General features: G+C 39.0%; 1 pseudogene; it reads right to left on the reverse strand.

Moving 5' to 3' along the window:
• Positions 1-16,288: 16,288 nt before the first annotated feature.
• LOC135231711 (olfactory receptor 56A1-like) lies at positions 16,289-19,638 on the reverse strand (annotated as a pseudogene).

Raw genomic sequence — 19,638 nt, forward strand, 5'->3', positions numbered from 1 at the left:
TAAATAAAACAAAAGACAAAAGCCACAGATCTTATCAATTGATGCAGAAAAGGCATTTGACAAAGTCCAAAACCCATTTACGATAAAAACTCTCACCAAAATAGGAATTGAAGGAAAATTCCTCAACGTAATAAAGGGCATCTATGCAAAGCCAACAGCTAACATCACTCTAAATGGAGAGAGCCTGAAAGCATTTCCCTTGAGAACGGGAACCAGACAAGGATGCCCTTTATCACCTCTCTTATTCAACATCGTGCTAGAAGTCCTAGCCAGAGCAATTAGGCTAGACAAAGAAATAAAGAGCATCCGGATTGGCAAGGAGGAAGTAAAATTACCTCTATTTGCAGATGACATGATCTTATACACAGAAAACCCTAAGGAATCCTCCAGAAAACTACTGAAACTAATAGAAGAGTTTGGCAGAGTCTCAGCTTATAAGATAAACATACAAAAATCACTGGGATTCCTCTACATCAACAAAAAGAACATCGAAGAGGAAATAACCAAATCAATACCATTCACAGTAGCCCCCAAGAAGATAAAATACTTAGCAATAAATCTTACCAAGGATGTAAAAGACCTATACAAAGAAAACTACAAAGCTCTACTACAAGAAATTCAAAAGGACATACTTAAGTGGAAAAGCATACCTTGCTCATGGATAGGAAGACTTAACATAGTAAAAATGTCTATTCTACCAAAAGCCATCTATACATACAATGCACTTCCGATCCAAATTCCAACGACATTTTTTAATGTGATGGAGAAACAAATCACCAACCTCATATGGAAGGGAAAGAAGCCTCGGATAAGCAAAGCATTACTGGAAAAGAAGAAGAAAGTGGGAGGCCTCACTCTACCTGATTTCAGAACCTATTATACAGCCACAGTAGTCAAAACAGCCTGGTATTGGTACAACAACAGACACATAGACCAGTGGAACAGAATTGAGAACCCAGACATAAATCCATCCACATATGAGCAGCTTATATTTGACAAAGGCCCAGTGTCAGTTAATTGGGGAAAAGATAGTCTTTTTAACAAAGGGTGCTGGCATAACTGGATATCCATTTGCAAAAAAATGAAAAAGGACCCATACCTCACACCATGCACAAAAACTAACTCCAAGTGGATCAAAGACCTAAACATAAAGACTAAAATGATAAAGACCACGAAAGAAAAAATAGGGACAACCCTAGGAGCCCTAATACAAGGCATAAACAGAGTACAAAACATTACCAAAAATGATGAAGAGAAACCACATAACTGGGAGCTCCTAAAAATCAAACACCTATGCTCATCTAAAGACTTCACCAAAAGAGTAAAAAGACCACCTACAGACTGGGAAAGAATATTCAGCTATGACATCTCTGACAAGCACCTGATCTCTAAAATCTATATGATTCTGTTAAAACTCAACCACAAAAAGACAAACTACCCAATCAAGAAGTGGGCAAAGGATATGAACACAGACTTCACTAAAGAAGATATTCAGGCAGCTAACAGATACATGAGAAAATGCTCTCGATCATTAGCCATTAGAGAAATGCAAATTAAAACTACAATGAGATTCCATCTCACTCCAACAAGGCTGGCATTAATCCAAGAAATACAAAATAAAAAATGTTGGAGAGGCTGCGGAGAGATTGCAACTCTTATACACTGCTGGTGGGAATGTCAAATGGTGCAACCACTTTGGAAATCTATCTGGTGTTATCTTAAACAGTTAGAAATAGAACTACCATACAACCCAGAAATCCCACTCCTCGGAATATACCCTAGAGAAATAAGAGCCTTCACATAAACAGATATATGCACACCCATGTTTATTGCAGCACTGTTTACAATAGCAAAAAGCTGGAAGCAGCCAAGGTGTCCAGCAACGGATGAATGGTTAAATAAATTGTGGTATATTCACACAATGGAATACTACGCATCGATAAAGAACAGTGACAGATCTGTGAAACATTTCATAACATGGAGGAATCTGGAAGGCATTATGCTGAGCGAAATGAGTCAGAGGCAAAAGGACAAATATTGCATAAGACCACTATTATAAGATCTTGAGAAACAGTGTAAACTGAGAAGAACACATACTTTTGTGGTTACGAGGTGGGGAGGGAGGGAGGGTGGGAGAGGGTTTTTACCGATTAGTTGGTAGATAAGAACTGCTTTAGGTGAAGGGAAGGACAATACTCAATACATGGAAGGTCAGCTCAACTGAACTGGACCAAAACAAAGAAGTTTCCAGGACAAACTGAATGCTTCAAAGGTCAGTGGAGCAAGGGCGGGGGTTTGGGGACTATGGCTTAAGGGAACTTCTAAGTCAATTGGCAAAATAATTCTCGTATGAAAACATTCTGCATCCCACTTTGAAATGTGGCGTCTGGGGTCTTAAATGCTAACAAGCGGCCATCTAAGATGCATCAGTTGGTCTCAACCCACCTGGATCAAAGGAGAATGAAGAACACCAAGGTCACATGATAACTAAGAGCCCAAGAGACAGAAAGGGCCACATGAACCAGAGACCTACATCATCCTGAGACCAGAAGAACTAGTTGGTGCCCGGCCACAATCGATGACTGCCCTGTCAGCGAGCACAACAGAGAACCCCTGAGGGAGGAGGAGATCAGTGGGATGCAGACCCCAAATTCTCACAAAAAGGCCATACTTAATGGTCTGACTGAGACTAGAGGAAACCCAGCGGTCATGGTCCCCAAACCTTCTGTTGGCCCAGGACAGGAACCATTCCCGAAGACAACTCATCAGACATGAAAGGGACTGGACAGTGGGTAGGAGAGAGATGCTGATGAAGAGTGAGCTAATTATATCAGGTGGACACTTGAGACTGTGTTGGCATCTCCTGTCTGGAGGCAGGATGGGAGGATAGAGAGAGTTGGAAGCTGGCAAAATTGTCACGAAAGGAGAGACTGGAAGGGCTGACTCGTTAGGGGGGAGCAAGTGGGAGTACGGAGTAAGGTGTGTATAAACTTATATGTGACAGTCTGACTTGATTTGTAAACTTTCACTTGAAGCTCAATAAAAGTTAATAAAAAAAAAATATGTTCAAGATGAAAAAATTTCAGATATATTTTAATTTTTAGCCTGAGTGTTTAAGAAGGCTGTAGGTTTTACAGATATATCTGTAATACCTCCACCAATTTTAGACAAATTATTCATGTAATAAATAATTTCCTTGTTTTCTCATCTGTTCCACCTGTAGACATCCCTGCCTAGAAAACGAGCAGAAAGTTGTTCTCTTTGCAAATCTGTTTGGGACTGGTGTCACTGGAGCAGCCTACTGTTGAGACAGAACTCCCTGGTCTTTCTCTTGTGCAGGAGGATTGGGCCCATCCGTAATAGATACAAAGAGGAGAACAAAGATGTAATGTTTGCTTGCTTGATGGGTGAGCAGGACATGAGCTGCTTCTGCTGGGAACTTAGTAACACAGCTCTGTTCACCTGTGCTGGGAGGGATGCCCACGGAACACAATAGGGCAGTGCGAAGCTAGCACCAGGACTAACTGATGGCCAAAGGCTAAAATTTCAAAAGGGATGCTAATAAAAAGTGAAAGGCTACTCTGTAGTTTGCACTTCTTCCACTCTTATTTTTCTGTTTCTCCACAAGTGCCTAAACGGTGACCTTTAAATGTGTCCCCAAATTCACTGACCCCTTACATGTGTTTTCTAGCTAAAACACTGATGCTTTTTGTCTCACCAATCCAATAGTCACTTTTCTAGTTCTCACTCTGAACCTTACAGCCCACTCAACAGTGGACTTTAACGTTTTCATCCGATTACAATCTAATACCTCGACTTTCTAAAATCCAAATTATACAATACTGCATTGTATATCATTTAAAGTCTGACAAAATCCAAACCACCAGAAATAACTAACAGTCTTTTGTTTATTTTTTATATACTTTTCTACGTATATACTATGATTATAAATATGTATATTTTTGGTAAAGAGTATTATCACATATCAATTTCACTTACATACATGGGTCTGTTTTAAGCTTCCTATTATATCCATTCTTTCACACTAGGCCCAATTATTTTATTTACTATAGTTTTGTAGCATGTTTATACTCTGGCAAGGTATGGCTTGAATCATTTTTAAAACTCTCTTCCCCTTGGTGAAACTTTGATCTTCCATGTACATTTTAGAATAACTTTTACCAAAGTCCTCTGCAAATCTTTCTGGAATATTTCTTGAAATCATGTGGAGTTATCAATTCCTTTGGGAGAATTGTCATCTTCGAAATGTTAAAGTGTTCATTCCTTATATATAGTTCATCTCTCCATTTACTCAGATATTCACTAATACACTTTAAACACAATTTTAAAATTGCATTGTTAAAGGTCTTGTGCATTCATTATTATACCAATTTCTAGGTATTAATAGTTTTTTATTGTAAATGGCATGTTAATTTTTAATATCTTAGCTGGATCTTGCTGACTTAAAGGAAACGATTGATATTTTAGGAAACCTTCGGTGGAACAAATGGTTAAAGCGCTCAGCTACTAGCTGAAGTGTTGACAGCTGGAACATATCCAGAGGTACCTCCTGGGAGGACAGGGCTTCCGAAAAGTCACAGCCTTGAAAATTCTATGGAGCGGTTCTACTCTGCACACATCGGGTAGCCGTGAGTCGGAATCAACTCGACAGGCAACTAACAGCAGTTACATTGATATTTTAAGTTGATCTTTTATCTGGATATCTTGCAGAATATATAATTATTTCTAAAAAAATTATTCATTCTTTTTAGTGATCATGTCATATATGAATAATCTTTTATTACGATCCTTAAAAGTCTCTTTTTTCATCTTTGTATTGGCTTGTCAGGGCCTCCCTCCTTATGTTAAACGATAGCAGTGATAAAGCATTCTTACCTTGTTCTTGATCTCAAGATAAATGCTTTTAAGTTTCACCATTATGATGATTATGAGATATTTGATAGATGGCCATCATTAGGTTAAAGGATTTCCTTGTTTTCACAAAGCTTTTTTTAATATTATAAATAGGTATTGAATTTTATCAATTTTTCTCCACCTTTAGAGGTAATCATATAATTGGATGCATTAGTCCATTAATGTGATAAATTCTATTGATAGATTATTTAATGTTAAAATTACCTCCCTATGGTAAAACTTAATAGATCAAAGTGTATCATTTTTTTTTTTTTTTTTTTTGCTATACTCTTAGATTCCATGAATGAATATTTTGTTAGGATTTTCATGTTCATAAATGAAAAAGGCCAGTATTTTTCTTTTTTTTTTGGAACTGCCATTATTTGATTTTAGACACAAGATTACAGTAGCCTCAAAAATAAACTGGTGTAAATTTCACTCTTTTTCTGTTATCTTAAAGAATATACACAAGGTAGAGATTATCTATGTCTTGAAATTTTAGTAGAACTTCCTTATAAACCTTTAGTATCCTGGAGCTTTTGTTTGGAAGAGCTCTGATTAATATTTTAACTTTTTAATTGTTTTTAGAATACTTAGGTTTTCTATTACTTGCAGTTACTGATATATTTTCTTAATAAATTTTATTGTGCTTTAAGTGAAAGTTTACAAATCAAGTCAGTCTCTCACACAAAAACCCATATACACCTTGCTACACACTCCCAAGTACTCTCCCCCTAATGACACAGCCTGCTCTCTCCCTCCACTCTCTCTTTTAGTGGCCTTTTAGCCAGCTTCTAACCCCCTCCACCCTCTCATCTCCCCTCCAGGCAGGAGATGCCAACATAGTCTCAAGGGTCCACCTGATCCAAGAAGCTCATTCCTCAACAGCATCCCTCTCCAACCCATTGTCCAGTCCAATCCATGTCTGAAGAGTTGGCTTCGGGAATGGTTCCTGTCAAGGTCTGGGGGCCATGACCACCGGGGTCCTTCTAGTCTCAGTCAGGCCATTAAATCTGGCCTTTTTACGAGAATTTGGGGTCTGCATCCCACTGCTCTCCTGCTCCCTCAGGGGTTCTTTGTTGTGTTCCTTATCAGGGCCGTCATCAGTTGTAGCCGGGACCATCGAGTTCTTCTGGTCTCGGGATGATGTAATCGCTGGTTCATGTGTGGCCCTTTCGGTCTCTTAGGCTCGTAATCACCTTGTGTCCTTCATTCTCCTTTGATCCAGGTGGGTTGAGACCAATTGATGCATCTTAGATGGCTGCTTGCTAGCATTTAAGACCACAGACAACACTCTTCAAAGTGGGATGCAAAATGTTTTGTTAATAGATTTTATTATGCCAATTGACTTGGATGTCCCCTGAAACCATGGTCTCCAGACCCCTGCCCCTGCTACGCTGGCCTTCGAAGTATTCAGTTTTTTCAGGAAACTTCTTTGCTTTTGGTTTAGTCCAATTGTGCTGATCTCCCCTGTATTGTGTGCTGTCTTTCCCTTCACCTAAAGTAGTTCTTATCTACTATCTAATTAGTGAATACCCTTCTCCCACTCTCCCTCTCTCCCCCTTCTTGTAACCACGAAAGAATGTTTTTTTCTCAGTTTAAACTATTTCTCAAGTTCTTATAATAGTGGTCTTATACAATATTTGTCCCTTTGCAAATGACTAATTTCACCCAGCATAATGCCTTCCAGGTTCCTCCATGTTATGAAATGTTTCACAGATTCCTCACTGTTCTTTATCGATGTGTACTATTCCATTGTGTGAATATACCATAATTTATTTATCCATTCATCTGTTGATGAGCACCTTGGTTGCTTCCGTGTTTTTGCTATTGTAAACAGTGCTGTAATAAACATAGGTGTGCCTATATCTGTTTGTATAACTGCTCTTATTTCTCTAGGATATATTCCAAGCAGTGGGATTGCTGGATCGTGTGGTAGTTCTAACTTTTTAAGGAAGCACCAAATCGATTTCCAAAGTGGTTGTACCATTTTGCATTCCCACCAGCAGTGTAGAAGTGTTCCAATCTCTCCACAGCCTCACCAACATTTATTATTTTGTATTTTTTGGTATAATGCCAGCCTTGTTGGAGTGAGATGAAATCTCATTGTAGTTTTGATCTGCATTTCTCTTATGGCTGATGATCGTGAACATTCCCTCATATATCTGTTAGCTACCTGAATGTCTTCTTTAGTCAAGTGTCTATTCATATCTTTTGCCCATTTTTTAATTGGGTTGTTTGTCCTTTTGCAGTTGAGTTTTTGCAGTATCATGTAGATTTTAGAGATCAGGCAATGATGAGAAATGTCATAGCTAAAACTTTTTTCCCAGTCTGTAGGTAGTCTTTTTACTCTTTTGGTGAAGTCTTTGGGTGAGCATAAGTGTTTGATTTTTAGGAGCTCCCAGTTATCTAGTTTTCCTTCTACGTTCTTTATAATGTTTTCTATACTGTTTATGCCATATATTAGGGCTCCTAACATTGTCCCTATTTTTTTTTCCATGATCTTTATAGTTTTAGATTTTATATTTAGGTCTTTGATCCATTTTGAGTTAGTTTTTGTGCATGGAGTGAGGTATGGGTCTTGTTTCATTTTTTTGCAGATGGATATCCAGTTATACCAGCACCATTTGTTAAAAAGACTGTCTTTTCCCCATTTAACTGATTTGGGGACTTTGTCAAATGTCAACTGCTCATATGTGGATGGATTTGTGTCTGGATTCTCAATTCTGTTCCATTGGTCCACGTATCTGTTGTTGCACCAGTACCAGGCTGTTTTGACTACTGTGGTGGTATAATAGGTTCTAAAATCAGGTAAAGCAAGGCCTCCCACTTTGTTTTTCTTTTTCAGTAATGCCTTATTTATCTGGAGCCTCTTTCCCTTCCATATGAAATTGGTGATTTGTTTCTCCATCTCATTAAAGAATGTCCTTGGGATTTGGATTGGAATTGCATTAAATGTATAGATCGCTTTTGGTAGAATAGACATTTTTATAATGGTAAGCCTTCCTATCCACGAGCAAGGTATGTTCTTCCACTTATGTAAGTCTCTTTTGGTTTCTTGCAGAAGTGTACTGTAGTTTTCTTTGTATAAGTCTTTTACATCTCTGGTAAGATTTATTCCTAAGTATTTTATCTTCTTGGGGGCTACTGTAAATAGCATTGATTTGGTGATTTCCTCTTCAACGTTCTTTTTGTTGGTGTAGAGGAGTCTAACTGATTTTTGTATCCCGATACTCTGCTGAACTTTTGTATTATTCTCAGTAGTTTTCTGGAGGATTTCTTGGGGTTTTCTGTGTATAAGATCATGTCATCTGCATATAGAGATACTTTGACTTCTTCCTTGCCAATCTAAAAAAAAAAAGCCCTTTATTTCTTTATCTAGCCTAATTGCTCTGGCTAGGACTTCCAGCACAAGATTGAATAAGAGTGGTGATAAAGGGCATCCTTGTCTGTTTACCGATCTCAATGGGAATGTTTTCAGGCTCTCTCCATTGAGGGTGATGTTGGCTGTTGGCTTTGTATAAATGCCCTTTATTATGTTGAGAAATTATCCTTTTATTCCTGTGTTGCTGAGAGTTTTTATCATAAATGAGGGTTGAACTTTGTCAAATCCCTTTTCTGCATCAATTGATAAAGTCATGTGATTCTTGCCTTTTGTTTTATCTATGTGGTGGATTACATTAATTGTTTTTCTAATGTTGAAACATCCCTGCATACCTGGTATGAATCCTACTTGGTCATGCTGAATTATTTTTTTGTTATGTTGTTGAATTCTATTGGCTAGAATTTTGTTGAGGATTTTGGCACCTAAGTTCATGAGAGATATAGGTCTGTAATTTTCTTGTTTTGTGGTGTCTTTACCTGGTTTGGTAACACAGATATAGTGACTTCATAGAAAGAGTTTGGAAGTATTCTGTCCCCTTCTACGCTCTGAAATTAGTAGTAGTGGTGTTAACTCTTCTCTGAAAGTTTGGTAGAACTCTCCAGTGAAGCCGTCCGGACCAGGGCTTTTTTTTGTTGGGAGTTTTTTGATTACCTTTTCAATCTCTTCTTTTGTTATGGGTCTATTTAGTTGTTCTACTTCTGTTTGTTGTAGTTTAGGTAGGTAGTGTGTTTCTAGGAATTCATCCATTTCTTCTAGGTTTTCAAATTTGCTTGAGTATGGTTTTTCATAGTAACCTGATATGATTCTTTTAATTTCAGTTGGATCTGTTGTAATACCGCCCATCTCATTTCTTATTTGGATTATTTGCTTCCTCTCCTGTTTTTCTTTTGTCATTTTGGCCAATGGTTTATCAATTTTGTTGCATTTTTTAAAAAACCAACTTTTGGTCTTGTTAATCCTTTCAATTGTTTTTCTGTTTTCTATTTCATTTAGTTCAGCTCTAAAAAAAAAATTTTTTTTTTTTTAATTTTTATTATTTGTTTTCTTCTGGTGCCTGTAGGTTTCCTTTGTTGCTCTCTTTCTATTTGTTCAAGTTGTAGGGATAGTTCTTTGATTTTGGCCCTTTCTTCTTTTTGGATGTGTGCACTTATTGATATAAATTGACCTCTGAGCACCACTTTTGCTGTGTCCCAAAGGTTCTGATAGGAAGTGTTTTCTTTCTCACTGGATTCTATGAATTTCTTTATTCCATCCTTAATGTCTTCTATATTCCAGTCATTTTTGAGCAGGGTATTGTTCAGTTTCCAAGTGTTTGATTTTTTTCCCTTCTTTTCCTGTTATTGATTTCCACTTTTATGGCCTTAAGGTCAGAGAAGATGCTTTGTAATATTTCAATGTTTTGGATTCTGCTAAGGCTTGCTTTATGACCTAATATGTGGTCTATTTTAGAGAATGTTCCATGTGCACTAGAAAAGAAAGTATACTTGGTTGCTGTTGGGTGGAGTGTTCTGTATATGTCTACTAGGTCAAGTTGGTTGATTGTGGCATTTAGATCTTCGGTGTCTTTATTGAGCTTCTTTCTGGATGTTGTGTCCTTCACCGAAAGTGGTGTGTTGAAGTCTCCTACTATTATTTTGGAGCTGTCTATCTCAGTTTTCAATGCTGATAGAGTTTGTTTTATATATCTTGCAGCCCTGTCATTGGGTGCATAAATATTTAATAAGGTTATATCTTCTTGGTGTATTGTCCTTTTAATCATTATATAGTGTCCTTCCTTATCCTTTCTGATGGATTTAACCTTAAAGTCTATTTTGTCAGAAATTAATATTGCTAGTCCTGCTCTTTTTTGATTGTTGTTTGCTTGATATATTTTTTTCCATCCTTTGAGTTTTAGTTTGTGTCTCTAAGTCTAAGGCGTGTCTCTTGTAGGCAGCTTATAGACAGGTCTTGTTTTTTAATCCATTCTGCCTCTCTCTGTCTCTTTATTGGTGCATTTAGTCCATTTACATTCAGGGTAACTATGGATAAGTATGAGTTTAGTGCTATCATTTTGATATTTTTTTTGTGTGTTGACCGTTTCTTTTTCCCATTTGATTTTATGTGCTGAGTAGATTTTCTTTATATATTGTCTTTTCCTCGTATTTGTTGTTGTTGATTTTGTTTCTGCCTAGCCTGTATTTTTCCTTTGTATTTTATTTTGATGAGTAGATTAGTTTTTCTCCTTTGTGGTTACCTTATTACTTACCCCTATTTTTCTAAATTGAAAAACTAACTTTTATTTCTTTGTATTGCCATATCTTTCTCTCCATATGGAAGATGTATGATTACATTTCTTAGTCCCTCTTTATTATTTTAATGTTGTCTTCTTTTATATAATCACATTGCCGTTACCCTGTGTTGGGCTTTATTTTTATTTAATCTTGCTTTGTTTTTTTGGATTTCCCTGTCCGGGCTGACCTCTGGTTGCTCTGCCCAGTGTTCTAGCCTTGGGATGATACCTGATATTATTGATTTTCTAAGCAAAAAAACTCCCTTTAGTGTTTCTTGTAGTTTTGGTTTGGTTTTTACGAATTCCCTCAACTTGTGTTTATCTGGAAATGCCTTAATTTCACCTTCATATTTTAGAGACAGTTTTGAAGGATATATGATTCTTGGCAGGCAATTTTTTTCCTTCAATTTTTTAAATATGTCATCCCATTGCCTTCTTGCCTGCATGGTTTCTGCCAAGTAGTCCGAGCTTATTCTTTTTGGCTCTCCTTTGTAGGTGACTTTTCTTTTATCCCTTGCTGCTCTTAAAATTCTCTCTTTATTTTTGGTTTTGGCAAGTTTGATTATAATATGTCTTGGTGACTTTCTTTTAAGATATACCTTATGTGGAGTTCAATGAGCATCTTGGATAGATATCTTCTCATCTTTCACAATATCAGGGAAGTTTTCTGCCAACAAATCCTCAACAATTTTCTCTGTATTTTCTGTTATCCCTCCCTGTTCTGGTACTCCAATCACTCATAGGTTATTTCTCTTCATAGGGCCCCACATGATTCTTAAGGTTTCTTCATTTTTTTTAATTCTTTTAGCTGATTTTTCTTCAAATATATTAGTGCCAAGTGATTTATCTTCGATTTCAGAAATTCTAGCTTCTACTTGCTCAATTCTGCTCCTCTGACTTTCTATTGAGTTATCTAATTCTGTAATTTTATTGTTAATCTTCTGAATTTCTGATTGCTGTCTGTCTATGGTTTTTTCCAGCTTATTAAACTTTTCATTATGTTCCTGAATAATCTTTCTAACTTCTTCAGTTGCTTTATCTGTGTGTTCCTTGGCTTGTTTTGCGTATTGCCTCATTTCCTTCCTGATGTCTTGAGGGGCTCTGTATATTAAACTTTTGTATTCTGTTTCTGGTAATTCCAGGAATGCACTCTCATCTAAAAGATCCCTGGATTCTTTGTTCTGAGAGCTTGTCGAGGTGATCATGGCCTGTTTCTTAGTTGACCTGATATTGACTGTTGTCTCCGAGCCATCTATAAGGTATTGTATTTGTTTATGCTTGCTTACTGTGTTGTAGCTGCTTGCTTTGTTTTGTTTTGGTATACCCGTATGGGTTGCTTGAGTGAGCTAACTTGATTATTTTCACCTTTGGAGCTCTGGTGTCCTGGCCCCAGCTGGCTAGAGCTGTTATCAGGTATATCAATCTAGGAGTTCATTCAGTTTTCTTGTATGAATTCAGCTCAGGTTTCCAGGTAGCTGATCATCAAGTGTGTGGTACAGGCCTCTGTCCTACAGTCTTAGAGGGGCAGGGGTGATTGGCGTATATACTGGTATCTGATTGCAGCAGGAGGTCACGCTCTGAACAAGGCAGGGGGCTGAGAACTGACCCCCAAGTGTCTCTGAGGAAAACACGTCTCTGTTCCCTAAAGCATGCTGGTGGCTGGGTTCTGCAGTGGGACCATGGGCACCCAAAGTTTTTGTTGTAAGGACTGGGAGGTACCAGTTATCTTTGGACCCCTGTCGCAGGTGGCTGGGTGACCTGAGTGGAGCTATCAGTCCTTAGGTCCCTGTTGTGGGTAGGTGAGGACCTTGTTTAATAGGCAAAGAAATGTCAAACTTCAAACACCCACCTCTCCACCACACAGCTGAAATAGTTGGAGTTTGCCAACAAGGGCCTATTCTCCTGAAATAGAACCACACAGTTCCATGCAGAAGGGAAAAGTGCACAAGGTCCACGGATGGTTTATGCCTGGACAGGAGTTGCTTCTGTCCTGAGCTCCCCTGGTTAATGGAGCTAGCAAATTACCTTTTCCCCCCAGTTGCAAATTTTTTCCTTCCCCAAGGCTGGGAGGACAGCTCTAGGTGCTCACCAGGGTCTATCTCAGGCCCAGGGATTCAGCCGCTGAAGCCGGCTTGGGAATGGGGGGCGGGGCACCATAAAGTGTACACAAGTACTCAGTTTTTGTCGAGAGCACACCGTTCTCCTCAGGTTCCGGAGGTGTAAATGGGCTGTGTGGTTGGCTGCTTCTCCCTGAGGAAACTGCGGCTGAACACTAGTACCAGCCCTATCCGCCGCCACTGCCGCTGCTCCAGGAATGGTGCCTGAGGGCTCCCCGTGATTCAGGTCTGGTAACTCCTCTCCGCTTCTGAACAGCCTCTTCCTCCCCCTGCCCCTCAGTTCGTTGTCTAAGCTTGCCTTTGATGCTCAGGGCTCCCAGCTTGTCACAAATATACTTGGTTCACTTGTTTTTTCGGTTCTTTGCTGTAAAGAGGGCTCAAAGGAAGAGTCTGTCTATTCCACCATCTTGGCTCTGCCGCCTACTGATATATTATTGATAGAAACCAATTTTACACTTCTTCCACATTTTCAAATTTGTTACCATAAAATTATTCAGAACATTATATATAATTTTGTTATCTTATCTGGCAGAACCCGATACCTGCCTATCCAACATCTAATCCCATCCCACTATTATCCCCCTCCTCTCCTTCCTTGATGGAAAAAAAAAAGAAAACAATGTATTTCAGGTGTTTTACCTCCTCATGTTCTTATAGAAAAATTTTCCTCTCAACCCAAAACAGCTAATCATGACAAATCCAATCCTGTAGTGGAGACATTACAAAAGTGTGTGACATTTGGAATCCCCCTTCAGGACCTAGTCACTCTTTCCCCCAGTTACCACAGAGCTGGCTACTGACAGCTCTCAGCCCTGTTCCTATCAAGACATAGGCCTTGGCAAAAGGAAGCTGCTTCCTCCAAGATCATGCTTCCTCTCTGGGGTGACTCCTATCCAAGAACTAGATAATAAAAAAAAAAGGGGCCTGGTACAGATGGCTCAGTTTACAAAACTCTGAGGGGCCATCCCACAGATTACTATGGGATGTGAGAGTTCTTGTTTTTGTTTCATTTCCTCAAATATTTTAGGGTAATTTTCTCCTTGGCCTTGCATAGTTACTTCATATGGATGCATGGATCAGTACTTTGCTGAATACTCAGGGGGACCCTCTACAGATCTTCAGAGTTCTTTCCTTGTGCAGTTCTCTCTTCTCCAATATGCTGTCCTGCCAACTCTAGCTGTTTTAGTCTTTCCTGACTCCCACCTTCTTCTCTTCAACACTGGAAGACCATCAGGATCCATGTGGGTTCATCCTTCCTAAGACGTAGCCTGGAACCTCTCTCCTGTAAGCTGAAGGAATCTTTCTCCAGTAAGTAGGACTCACCTCATTTCTTTTCCATCTCTCAGAGATCACTGTCCTTTATTGCCTGATGTTCAATGTCTTGAATGCCATTATCTCTACATTTTGTCCTGTTTTATTCGTCAGTAATTTAAAGTGAAACGATAATTCCAGTCCCTGTTCCTCCATCTTTGTGAGCAAAAATCTCTCTTAACTAAATAAAACCATGCTGAACAAGCAGCTGACACCGCCATCCAACTCCTGAGTCCTCTCTGCCCTAAGGGTTTATCTCATGGTTACATAAAGCCTCATTTTCTCCCCACAGTCAGGAGAGCTCTGTTTCATAGTTAAAGCCTTAGATTTATAGGATAACTATTCATCATAATGAAGGGGAATGCATCTCTGAGGAAACCTAAGGTCACAGTGATTTGGGGAATCCAAATGATTCCTAAGGAATTTGAAGAGAATAGATTTTAGGATTAGTGGAAGGGCAGAAGTGGACAGAAATGGGAAATCAAGTGAAATGTGACTAATTCAGAACTTTAAGGATTAAGAATAGCATTTAGATTTTTTTTTAAATTAAAAGTCCACCAAAATATTCTACCTTATGTATGGAGACAATAGAATGTGTGCTACAGTTAATATAAGGGTCTCGGGGAAGAACCTCTAACTGTGAGCCTTTTCTCACAAGGCTGAGCAAAGATTGCAGCATGACCAGACTCCAGGCTAATTGCTTTTGGCTCTGGGAACCCAAATCTCTGTTCTCATCTGCAAAAGTACAAGCTGAACATTCCTTAAGAATCAAAAATCCTTGACAACCAAAGTTGTTGACTCTGACTTCTCATCATACAAGCTTAAAACTTTGACCATCTTTGACTCTTCTCTCTCCCCTATGGCACACATCCCACTGATAGCCACGTTCTGCTCGTTTTTTCAAAGAAATTCATTTTAAAACTTTTCTAATCACTTTTTATGCCCTTTGAAGTTAAAGGAATCAAGCAGATCACAATCTCCGCACCTTCTACCAAGTTCTTGTTATACTTCAATCCTGTATCACATATACCATTTTCTAATATTTGCCATTTGCAATTCATGAAATATTTCATAGAATAAGATTTCATTTGATGAAAACTAGGGACTAAACCAAAAACCAAACCCACTGCTGTCAAGTTGACCCCAACTCATAGTGAATGTATTGGACAGAGTAGAACTACCCCATAGGGTTTCCAAAGAGCAGCTGGTGGATTCAAACTGCTGACAATTTTAGTTGGCAGCTGAGCTCTTAACCACTGCTCCAGCAGGAACTAGTACCTTCTAAATTTCAAATGCCTTTAATTGAAGAAGTTTGGAATCCACTCAGCAGAAACAATGCTTAAGGACCACTTAATAGAGTGGCCCTTGTTTTTCACCCAGTGGAATTTTGTAAATAAGAATCAGGTGAGGTTCCTTGATGGCATGAACCCTCAATTTCCTATTACCCACATAAATAATGGCATCGCTGCCTTCCAGCTCCATTGATATGTTTACTCACCTGTTTTCACCAGAATTTGATATCCAGAAGCCTTAACAATGCACATGTTTACATACTATTCACTCAGGAATTTTGGACACAACCTCAGACAATATGAGGTCTGGTTTTCAGTACGCAGAATGTCCTCTATACCACTGCAGTCAATTTCACCACTTTCCACATTACTGCTTTCCTGAATCCCTAACTCTCCCCCTATATGGGTCCTCAGTGTTCCTGCTTTCCACAGAGAGTTTGAGGGGTGTGAGGTAGAAAATAAGGTTTCTTCTTGACATTGGCTGATACTAGTATGAATATTACCCTTTTGTGTCAGAGGGGTCCACAGTCATGATCAGAAAAAATAGTGCCATCTCTGGGCTCTGGGCTTCTACTTATTTCTTCCTGACTCTGAAGAAGAAGTCTAAAGAGGAGATATCTATGAGAAACAGGAGGTTCACAATAACAACACACAGTCATGGCCTAAAAATCAGAACTAGAACTCCAATTGCATCTGAAGAAGGAGTGCTACATCATGGAAAGAATCTGGAGTCAGACAGACGTGAATTTCAATTGGTGCCTCACCATTCACCAAACGTAAACTTTGTCGGTATTTCTCCCTCAATTTTTGTTTCGTACTGTATAAGGTAGAATAATAATCCCTGCCCTGCAGAATTATTGTGAAGATGGGCTGATTTAAATATGCAAAACTCGAAACACAAAATTAGGTACCTAGAAATATTAATTACCTGAACTAGGCTAATGAACTTTGAACAGGTACTAAGAGATCCACCGTGACTCCTAATACTAGGAGAACAACTAAGTGGATAAGAAATACCATCCAAGCACTGCTTTACTATCTGTAAGCACATATTGTGAAATAGAAACAGAAGAAATGGTAATAATGGTTTCTACAGAAAGTCTCTCTTTGTATTCAAATTCTCCTCTGCAGCATCTTGGAAACCCCTGCCTTAACTCTTTGGTCCAAACCCCTTAAACAATAGGGTTCAAGGTAGGGGGTATTCCATGATGAAGGACATTGAGCAGGATAAGGATTCCCATGGGGACGCTGTTTCTGGCCATGTTTGTCAGCACCACAACTAGCAGGATGGTGCTGAAGAAGAGGATGAAGATGAAGTGGGAGCTGCTCGTGCTCAGGGACTTGACTACAGTCCCCTTACCCCAGAATCTTAGGACAGCTCTTAGAATGAAGGTGTAGGAGAGGAATATGAGAATGAAATCAGAGCCCAGCAAAGTCCAGCCAACCACAAATTGGTACGGTCTGTTAAAGGTGAAATTGTTACAGGAAAGTCTGGACACAGAGAGGTTGGCACAGATGCAGTTCTCCATGACATTTTTCCCACAATAATGGAGCCAGGCAGAGAGAATAGGAACAGCTGCAAGCAGCAACAGGCCACAGTGAAGACACTAGCTGTCTTAGTTATCTACTGCTGGTGTAACAGAAATACCACAATCAGATGGCTTTAACAAAGAGAAATTTGTTTTCTCACAGTCTAGGAGGCTAGAAGTACTAATTAAGGGTGCCAGCTCCAGGGGAAGTCATTGGCTCTGGGGGAAGGCCCTTGTCATTAATCCTCCCTGGTCAAGGAGTTTCTTTGCACAAGGACACTAGGTTAAAAGATTCCCTATTTTCCTGGCTCTTGGTGAAATGAGGTCCCCCTGTCTCTCTGCTCTCTTCTCTCTTTAATATCTCAAAAGAGATTGACTCAAGATACAATCTAATCCTGTAGATTGAGTCCTGCCTCATTAATATAACTGCCTCGAATCCTGCCTCATTAACGTTATAGAGGTAGGATTTACAACACATAGGAAAATCATATCTGATGGCAAAATGGTGGACAATCACACAATACTGGGAATCATGGCCTAGCCAAGTTGACATATGTATTTTTGGGGATTCAATTCAATCTATAACACTAGCATTAGCCACAAATTGGTCAGTGATGGTGGGTGAGTACCTCAGTGGGTGGCAGGTGGCCATGTAGCAGTCATGGGCCATGACCATAAATGTGCAGGATTTCATGGAGAGGAAACTGTTCATGATAAACATCTGGAGAAAGCAGGTAAAGAAGCTGATAGAGTTGAGGCCAAGCCAGAAGATGGCCAGGACCTTGGGGATGATGGTGAAGCAGAGCATGATGTCTAGCAGGAAGAGTAGGCTGAGTAGGTAGTACATGAGCTCATGCGGGGAGGATTTCAGATGGGTGATGACCAGGGAGGTAGCCCTGGCCAGGAGGAAGGAGGGGCTGAGGTGCAAGAAGAGCCAGTACTGCCCACTCTGGTAGTTAGGGAAGTAGATGAAGAGGAATTCGGAGACTGGAACAATGATGAGTTGCTAAGTAATGCTATGAGATAAATTCTAAGCTGAAGAGATTTCACCTGGGTTTACGTATATGTATAGTAAGACACAGTGGTTAGCTGCTCCTTGGAAACCTTATGTGACAGTTCTACTCTGTCAAAGTATAGCTATTTTAGTAGTTATACTCAATTCAAAGCATAGCTTTGAATAGGAATTGATGGCAAAGGGTTTTTTTGTTTGGTTGGTTTGGTTTGGTTTAATTCACAGGAATTAGGCAAAACAAAGCTGTCAAAATATCCGCTAGCACTTACTAAACCAGAAAGTAGAAGAGCTACCCTAAATGAAGGCAAATTATAGTGGATATAAACATGAATGGGAAAGGGTGACTTGGCAAATTTTTTCTAAAGTTAATTTGGAAAAACAAATAAAACAGACTAGCCAGAATCTTTTTTTTAGCCAGAAATGTTAGAAGGAAATTAATGAGAAGGACTAACCTCACTAAAACACAACATAAAATTAAAAAAAAAAAAAAATTAAGGCAAGTGATACTGAAGAGTTTCCTGACAAATCAAATTGTTAACAATCAACTGCATAGGCCAGAAGCACTCACTAGTTTACAGAGTAATTTCGAATTAAAAAAAGGTGTCATAAAATCAACTATAGGTCTTATCAGTAAGCATTGCTATGATAATGTGTACCATCGTTCTAAAACACATTCTTCTCACTTTCTACCATACAAGAAAATTAATTTGAGATGGAAAAATGTACAATATATTGCCCAGTCTTATTAGAATTTAAGAGAAAATAAAAGTAAAAAATTAATTAAACTCTGACTTCTTATTGTACATCTCCCACCACCTATCCTGAGCTTACTTAACCATGCAAGCACAAACACAGTCAATGTTCCTATAGAAAGTTATGCTCAAGAACAGACTGTTTTCATTAAAATTTATGACCACCAACCTCAATGAACACTTAATAAGCATGTACAGTATAATAAATACCAATAATCTCCACTAAATTCACTCTTTCAACCAGTGAAAGGAATTTTTCAAGTTTTCTAAATTCTTCTCACAGCTGATGGCTTCTCCAATTTCTTCACAAAGACAGCACAGGCCATTAGATGGTAAGTTTCTCAGTTTCCAGGATGCACTCATAAACTCATCAACATCTATATGCCCTGGTCCTCCTCTTTTCATCTAGTAGAAACAAGGATCTCCCCAGCCTCCAAACATCAATCCCTCTTTCTGTGATTTAGATTCCATCCACCCTAACCTTCTTAGGAACCTCATCACGTATTCAAGTTCTCCTTTTCTAGGTCCTTCCTATAAAAAAAAAAAAAAACCCAAACCCACTGTCGAGTCGATTCTGACTCATAGCGGTCCTATAGGACAGAGTAGAACAGCCCTGTAGAGTTTCCAAGGAGGGCCTGGCAGATTCAAACTGCCAACCCTTTGGTTAGCAGCTGTAGCACTTAACCACTACGCCACCAGGGTTTCCCCCATGGATATTTAAAATGCTCAAGTTTCTTATATCTTAATACATTTCTTCATCTGCCCCTCATTCCCATTTGGTGTAAAGACTGTGAGTTCGCCTTTTGACAAATATACCAAATCTCTCTCTTCTTCCCCTTTCTTTCACGCCCAAACTTAAGAGACTAGAAAAAGTTAAACCAAAAAAGCTCCAAACCCATTACCCTAGAGTCAATTCTGACTCATAACCACACTACATAACAGAGTAGAACTGCCTCATAGTGTTTCCAAGGAGAAGCTGATGGATTCGAACTGCCCTCCTTTTTGTTAGCAGCCATAGCTCACCATACCTCTTAACGACTAACCCACCAGGGATCCA

The sequence above is a fragment of the Loxodonta africana genome, chromosome 7 (genome assembly GCF_030014295.1).
Source record: "Loxodonta africana isolate mLoxAfr1 chromosome 7, mLoxAfr1.hap2, whole genome shotgun sequence".
Lineage (NCBI taxonomy): Eukaryota > Metazoa > Chordata > Mammalia > Proboscidea > Elephantidae > Loxodonta > Loxodonta africana.